At 49.8% G+C, this 8,267-nt stretch overlaps 1 protein-coding gene across 9 annotated transcripts in view; it reads left to right on the top strand.

Moving 5' to 3' along the window:
- Positions 1-743: 743 nt before the first annotated feature.
- The window catches only part of Fat1 (FAT atypical cadherin 1), a 117,035-nt gene continuing 109,511 nt past the window's right edge, over positions 744-8,267 (top strand). For 4 of the 9 annotated variants that reach the window (XR_003378305.1, XM_026786948.1, XM_026786953.1 and 1 more), the window contains exon 1: positions 744-1,733. The gene's annotated coding sequence lies outside the window, so the exon portion shown is untranslated. Of the gene's footprint in view, positions 1,734-2,148; positions 2,416-4,295; positions 4,515-8,267 lie in introns of those variants that run through there. The other 5 variants (XM_026786955.1, XM_005362562.3, XM_026786951.1 and 2 more) reach the window with 4 other exon arrangements.

An 8,267-nucleotide genomic window follows, 5' to 3' on the forward strand; every position in this document is an offset into this window, starting at 1 on the left:
ATAGGAACTCCCTTTTAGGTGTTCCCTAGACACTTTCTAAGATGTCAGTAAAAGCTTGTTGTCTGCACCAATGGGTTGTTACCCGTGTGGCAAAAAGATGAGACCCAGCAAGGTTTGCTTTTAATGTACAGTCTTTATCATGTGAAGCAGACATTGGTCCCATACTTCAGGTGGGGGAGTTTCCTGGAGCATGGAGCAGCCCTCACACACACACACACACACACACACACACACACACACACACGCAGACCCCATTTCGCCTTTTCATCTCTTTCCTTACTGACACCCCTAGCTTGTTTGTTCTTAACCTCTCAAATCTCCACAGACCAATAAATTCACGCAAATGGAGGAAAACTATGTTGTAGAATCTGCCTCCAGCCCCCGCCCCCTTTTTGAGGCTCTTTAAAATTTAACAACAATCTTTTGGGGGAGTGTTAATTTACATAAACGGCTCCCTTAGAATTTCATGCTGTTCAGAAGATGCATTTGGGTACTTTAGTTGCATTAAAAAAAAAAAATCCCATAGCAGATATTTTCCCGGAGCCTGGACGCTTATATAAAAGCGACGCGTTCATCTTTTAAGTGAGCTTCAACAGGGTTTGCATTTTTATAAATCTGTGTCGTTTGGAGGTGTAGACGATTGACTTGTGTATTAGCCACTATCACTACAGATCACTTGTAAGACACGTTAAAAATTGGCTCCGCCCCCGTCCTCTTCCCCCACTACTCCTCGAAATCTATGATTCAGACGAGGTCTAAAGACAGGAGCATTTGGAAAGGATTTGGAGATTAAAAATACGACGCTGTGATTTTTCAATACAAAGACCACAGCCAGCCAGCCATAGACAACAAGAACTATTTAAAATAATCACATCTCCAGAAGTTGCAGGACGACAAAGTCCGAGTCGTCCAATAAGCCGGTAGAGACTGATCGCGCTTCCGCCCTGCAAAAACCCGGGCAGGCGACACGTTGCGACGAGTTTCAGCTGCAGAAGAGGAAGAGCATCACCTGCAGTCCGAGGCGTGGGAAACGCGGCCCAACTGGGTTTGGAAGCCCCAGAGGTAAGCGCAACTGGGGACCCTGGTGGCCTGATCCGGTGCTGAGTGCGAGGTAGCCTGTGCTCGGCTGAGCGCCAAGACTCGGCGGGGAGAAGAGTGGCGGATATTTCATCGTGGGGACGGCTGGGGCCAGGGAGATGACTGCGGCGGGGGAGCCGGCTGCAGCCAGGGCGTCCGCAACTGCAACTGGTTGGGAGGCCGACTGAAGCCGGAGAACCCCTTCAGCACCCGGGAGTCGGGGGCGAGGCGGAGCCTTGACGTCACCTCCCCTCCCCCAGCCGCTCCTGGAAGGAGGAGTGGGGGAAAAAAGAGGCAGAGATCCGCCGCAGTTGCCGGCCGTAACTCCTCTACTCGGCAGCTGGCTGCCTGGACATGTCCTGACAAACTTGACTTCTCATCGAAGACCTTCACTTCTCTCTCCAGACCTCGTGCGCTCTTTCTCTCTCTCCACCTCTTTGGTGCTCAAACTTTCCCCGGGTCGGAAGCCACTGGAAATGCGACCACCTGAGTCCCGACTGCACTGGAGGATCACACTCTGGTTGGGGATATGCTGAAGATTCTAGGGAGGCAAACTTGGTACTTCGAGCCCGGCTCCTAACAAACATCCGATCGGCGTGGGATATACCCAACTGCCGGGGACTGTAAGGAAGAGCACCGAGGACCGGGCTACTGTGGTGAGTTCTTTGTTCAGTGCATGCCTTGTAGAATTTAAGTTTAAACGTAAATGAAATAACGTGGGGGGTATTTCAATGTAAGCGAGTGGCGGAATTCATGTGAATTTCGCCGGGTCTGCGCTTAGGGAACTGGACTCTCTTTATGGGGCGCGGGAATGAAAGACAAGCATGCGCAGCTTTTGGAATTCACAAAATACACACAGAGCGCTGTTCAAAAGAACTTGAGAAGCGAAGCCGTTTGTGCATTATTTTCAGTGTAACTTGTTATAGAAATGGTGCCCAGGGAGGGCGCGTTGGGGACTGGGTGATCTGCAGTGGCGCAGCGCCCTCTAGTCCGAGTACCGGGCAAGGCGCGCTCCCAGCTCCTAGCTCAGTGCAGACCTCGAACTTGGACCTGCTGGGCACACTAACGACGTGGACCAGACAGAGCTCGGTCGCTTCCATCACAGCCTTCATTTACACCGGTCCACACTTAATGCATTAACAAAAATCAGCTTGCGTGGACTGAGTGCAGAAGCCATGCTGAGGGGAAAAGGTTTTTAGGGGGAATAGTTCCCCCTTCCACCTAATTTCCACGAGGCTCTGGGGACAGGGTCACGGAGGATGGACCATTTAAAGGATGTTCGTGGAACTTGAACTACACTTCTCTTCATGTGAAGGCTATTCGCTCGTAGCTAAAAAGGTATCTCCATTTCGTTTCATTGGTGGCTGAAGGATTAGCAAAATGTGGCAGCTTAGGAGACTGACTGCATCTTTGCTGACTCTCAGGGGTTCCTGTAGAGACCGAGTACAACTTCTTCCAGGCAGTGAGGTTTATCAGTTAGCCTGGATAGTGAGTATTCTTAAGATATTTTAGCCCTACTAAGCACTAATTAAATATTCATATATGTTTGAATATTTTTTAAATCAGGAATTCCTTTGCGCCACTTAGAAAATCCAGCGATTTAATGTTACCGAATAGTGTGTTTTTATACTTTTTATTGTTCTTTTCCTCTCCTAGCATGACTACCCCAGGCCCTCTCACATCCCCTCCCCCAACGGCTGGCTTTCTTGTATGGTTGTGTTTTGTTGAGAGTTAAAATTCCGTCAGGGTCGCAAACCGGTTGAGCTTGGAGATCAGGTCGTTCTCTTTCGCGGCGTTCCGGGTATGGAACTGTGACCGTCACTGCGCGAGCACTTTGCGCAATTGGTAGCCGCGGCCAGAGTCTTTGGGTTATGATGATGCTCGTTTTTGCTGGGTGTTGTGAATTTGTGTGTGTTCCAAACAGTGAGCAGGGAATGGAGAGCTACAAATCAGCACACTCATTTTTCAGGCACTACTTTTTCTTCCTAAGCGTAACCTGCTAGGCATTGTTATTATCTTTATTTTTAGTCACCTTCCTTTAAGGTGGCTTAAGTGACTTTCACTTTGAGCCAAAGAAATGCTGTCTTAATTAGTCTCACTAGCCCCCGGCTGCCGTGCAGTTCGCCCTGCAGTCCCTTCCGCCTGCTCCTAGGGAAATCTGATCTCTTCGTCGTCGCGGCGTTAAAATGTTAGAGCCCCACAAACTTTCCGAGGTCAAGTCTCTTCTCTGGGCTGCGTCCCAAAGCGAGACTGGCTGGCTTCGACTGACTCCTGATTGCGCTTTCAGCTGGTACCTGGAGCACTGCCCACGCCGTGGATGGACTTGCAGACCTGGGATGCGCTGGCTGGGCACTCGGGCGCCAGAGGGAGTTCTGCAAGTGGGGTGCCTGTTAGCCGGGGATCTCTCATTCTCGCTGGAGAACTTGTAGCCGTAGGGCCGGGATCTAGGACTGCGGGATCCTTGGTGTGGAATAAAGCGCTGAGAATGCGCCCAGGGAGGCTCAGCTGCTTTTAGTCCTACAGACCCGGGGATTGGGGGGCGTCTGTCCCGGAGGCCAGCGTTGGGGTTCACTACCACAGTCCGGGAGGGTCTGAGGTCTAACCAAATCCGCACTAACAGGTCTCGGGAAAACTTGTGCACCCCCTGCCTCCACCCCCACCTCCACCCCCATCTCCGGCCTTAATGTGGATTTCAGGAGGAAGTAAATTCCGACCTAACTGCATTCCTTTCCAGACCCTCAGTAGTTTTTCACCCTGGTGGCTGCAGACTCGGAGCGAGGCTTTCAAATGCCGATTCGGGGATTTCCTGGAGGTTGGGAAAAGTCTAAAGAGAGGCTTGGCGGCTGGGTGGGGAGGTGTCCCTTACGCCTTAGGTGACTTCTCCTCCCCCTTTACTGTCGTTTTTTTGGGGGGGAGGGATAAGCAAATGTTTCCCCTTTCCTAGCAGAGAGCATCCAATAAAATTCCGCGCAGCAGTAACAGGCGCAGCAGCCAGCTCGAAATTCTAGAACAGTCCCCAGACTGCCCCTCCCGCAGTACTACAAGCTCCTCGAGGGCGCTCGCCTCGGTGCACTCCGGGCTCCGAACCTGGTAGTCCCCGGGCGCTTCTGTCCAGGGGCGGGGCGAGTCTCGAGCTGCGCGCACCGAATCCCGAAGTCTCGGGGCTGGAGAAACGAGAGCCGGCGCTGGCAGGCGTGGCCGCGGGCGGAGGGATACACACCGCAGGGCGCTGGGCGCGCGGGCCAGACTGGACGCGGCGGGGCTTGGACCGCCGGCGGCGCCATGCGGACGTGCGAGTCCAGTGCGGCTCCCGGCACAGCGGTCTACCGCCGCCGGGCGCGCTGAGCACCCGGGCCGTGCGCCCCACCGCACCGCGGCTACTTGGAGCCAACTTTGCAGTAAGTTTGCTGCGGGTGGAGTGGAGTCCGGGGCCCGGGGTGAGTGTCCTCCCACCCACGCTTCCCCGGCTGCGCTGTGGCGGGGGCTGGAGCTCGTCTCCTTGCCCCACTCGCAGAGTTGAGTGACCGACCGCGGCTCCGGGATGCGGGGGCGGAGGGGTGGAGGGACCGGAGGGACGTGCGGGGAATGGTGATTGCGGAGTCGGGGGACGGGCGCCGCGGTTCCGGGACCAGCGCGGTACTCACGCAGCGCCGGTCTGTCTGACCCAGGAGCACGAGTGCCCGCCCGCTCCTGGTTCGACTCCTGTCTGCCTCGGCTTTGGAGTTTTTCCCAAGTACTGAGATGAAAGCAGAGCCGATTACTTGAGCGTGGGATCCTCGAAATGGAGCCGCAGAGTTTCTTAGATGTTCTGTGCCCGGAGGAGTGCAACGCCGAGGTTGAATGCGGCTCCTTTGCTAGGCTAAGCCGCGGGGAATTGTGCGGCCGGGCAGTTGTCTGTTCTCTGGAAGATAAACTTATGAGCTCTTTATTAAAGAGAGGGTCTGCCTCATAGTCCTTACCTTGCTTTATATTAGGCAGCTAACTTTTGGTTGTCTTGTAAGACTCCCACCCCCTACTGATGGGAATTGCAGGACCTTGGAAACAAGGAGACAATTGTGTGCTATAGCAAAGTAAATTCGCAAATATTTTCTGTGTAGTTAATTTTTTTTATGTGCCTGCACTATGGTTTCATTAAGTGGCTTTTGTTAAGCAACTCCCGAGTGCCTGGAAGATTTTTTTTTAAACTGGGAATTTGCATAGAAAATTACAGTCCGAAACGATTTAAAAGGCTTGTACTTAACTTTGCAAACGTTGATTTCTGCTGCTTCTTGTAGTCTATATTTAATAGTTTAAAAACATTTTTATGTGCTAATACTAAGGAATGGTGATGTTTTCCACATCAGTCTGAGACTGTTAGCCATATTATTCATCCACATGTCCATGTACTCCAGGTTCATTCTAGGTTATTGGGCTTTGTGTCTTGGGAGCCACTGTTCTGATCTAGCAGTGGAGAACTTGCCCTCTCTCCTTTTTCAATATTTTATTTTATTTTTTATTTTTTTGGCTTTTATTTTATTTTAAGATAGATACTTAAAACATGATTTTTTTTTAAAAAAAGATGCAATTCCCAGTTTTGACTAAAGTAGTATTTTACAAGCTTAGTGTAAGTTTTATTTAGAAGTTTGCCTTTGTATGCCCATTTCTTGAAAAATTAACATCTTAAATGAGCCAGGGTTTCCCCCCCACCCCTTTAATCCCTACCGTGAAAGGAAGTAAGGTTATTAGGGGGCCTTCATAAAGTCATTTGGGCCACCTGTGAATTCAGTTTTGAGGGTAAGAAGCCTCTCGACCTGACTTTATTGGGTTCACGGCATGTATCAGTAGACTGGTGGGTTACATTCATGCTAAAGAGGTGTGTTCAAAGCAGTAAGGCTTTCATCTGAATGGCTCCACCTTCCAAGCATACATCTTCAGATTGAGCTCTTGAGCCACTAATCTGGAGAAGCCATTTCCGTCTGTGTGAGAAGTGGAAGGGACCCAGGGGCCTCTCTACTTAATGCTCTTAGGACATTTTCCGGGACTGCTTGTTTCCACCCAGGTCTGGCTGACTTTACAGAGACTCCAAACCAAATCAAGTTGGTACACTGTTGCCTCACATGCTGCCTAGGCGGCTGATTTGTACCCTGAAGGACCTCCATTCTAATTTTCATGCCCGGGAATTTACAGCAGGGAAGTATTCTCCTGAGCAGATTGTGTGGAAGATGAAACCAAGGACTGTCTTGGAAGTCTCACTTAATTGTGTAATTGCAGGTGTTTGTCCCTAGACCCTGGCAAGGTGTTTTCAAGCAATATGATATACATCATTTAAGATTCAAAACTGCTATTTCTCAAGAGGAGAAATAACAATAATTTAAAATATAAAATTTACTTTTATGGGTGTGTCACCTGTTTGTATGTCCTGTGCCGTGTGTGTGTGCCTGGTTCCCTCAGAGGCTAGAAGGTATCCTCCGGTAATGGAGTTACAGATGGCAGTGAGTTCGCACATGGGTGCTGGGAATCGAACCTTGGTCCTTGGAGAAGACCAGTCAATGCTCTAAACCGCTGAGCCATCTCCAACCCTTTCCTGCAGTTTTAAAAAAAGCCCACCTTTCCCATTTAACTGCTTGTCAGATTCTTGCTTAATTCCAAGAGATCGTTGTATATGTGAAGGTAAACACATTGATTGCTTACATATTTTGTATAAGCCCTTTGAGAATTCAGTCATCATTTAATTTTTGTATTTCATAGAATGTTAAAGCATAGGGTTTTGTGACAAAGTTGCTCTGAGACACTGATGTGGTATCAACTACAGCCAGTTCTGAAGGGTTTTGAAGTGGCGGTGACTTGATTTTAGCATTTTAGGCCGGGTAGAGCCACATAAAGACCCACCATCTGCAATGCTGTTGCTGGCCCGGTGGCCTTGCCTGAATTTTCTGTTTAGGGGAACAGAAACTTTCTTACAGCACCCCTCTGTATATCCTCGCCGCTGTTTAATCTTACCTTCTCTTCTCCATTTCTAGTCCTTTATCCATCTGTCCAGCAACTGTGGGTCTTCTTTGCAAACATTGGGACTTAGGCTCAGTGCTCATTGGTGAACAAGTCAGATTCCCAGCCCATAAAGAGCTGAAGTCCAGAGAGGGAGAAGTGCAGGAAATGCTCTGTTAGAATCAAAATAGTACATCACCACACTTGAACAAGCTGGAGCACCTGGAGGAGGTAGGTTAGAACGAGTTCCTCACAACAGGGTGTGTGTGTGTGTGTGTGTGTGTGTGTGCGTGCGCGTGCGTGTGCGTGTGCGTGTGTGTGTGTGTGTGTGGCGGCAGGATACCAGGGCAAGGGAATGACAGTGGAAAATAGTATGTGGATTGTATGGCTTGATTGTGGCTTGCTGACTGGAGAGAAACGAGACCACAGCTGTGAGAAAGCGAAACCCCTGGATCTGCTTCCGGTGTAGCTTCACTGGACTTGGCCATGGTCCTCTCTTGGCCAGGGTGGCACACAGAACAATAAATGGTGGTGGTGGAAGTTGGCTTGTGAAGACTGGAGGGTAGTTTTTATAGGGCAAAGGTTAAGGACAAGGAAACAAGGGAATATTGCAGAGAAAGGTGAAGCCACCAAACTGTGTTAGAAGAGTTTCATTCGCATCATCTTTCAGGTGGGAGGAGGTGTAGCTGTTGTGTTAGATCAGAGTCCTCAGACTCTGGTTGGAGTTCTGGGCCCAAGACAGTTTGGCTGGATACAAGCCTGTGGGAAAGTGCCCCTTTAGTTTGAAGTAAGTGATACTGTGGTTGTATTAGAAAAGTAGGCAGAGTTCAGATTTATCAGAGTTCTTTGTAAAAACCTCACGGGAATCTACCAAGTCAGAAGGCTCAGTGGTAGTGAGTGCTTGCTTCTCTTGCAGAGGACCCGAGTTCTGTTCCCAGCACCCACATTGGTGGCTTGCAACAGCTTATATATAACATAGCTGTTGGAGATGGAAGGTCTCCCACGCAATACACCCACACAGATACATGTCCACACAGTTTGAGATAAAGTACATCTTAAAGAGAAGAATAAACTGAGCTAGCAGGCAGAGGAAGGGATGGTAAATCTTATTCAATTGAGGGTGTGATATCAGAAAGACGTTAGAGTAGGCTTAATGGGATGGGGTGAGAAAACAGTATTTCGTGTGTGTGTGTGTGTGTGTGTGTGTGTGTGTGTGTGTGTGTGTG

Source organism: Microtus ochrogaster, linkage group LG7_11, assembly GCF_000317375.1.
Source record: "Microtus ochrogaster isolate Prairie Vole_2 linkage group LG7_11, MicOch1.0, whole genome shotgun sequence".
Classification (NCBI taxonomy): Eukaryota; Metazoa; Chordata; class Mammalia; order Rodentia; family Cricetidae; genus Microtus; species Microtus ochrogaster.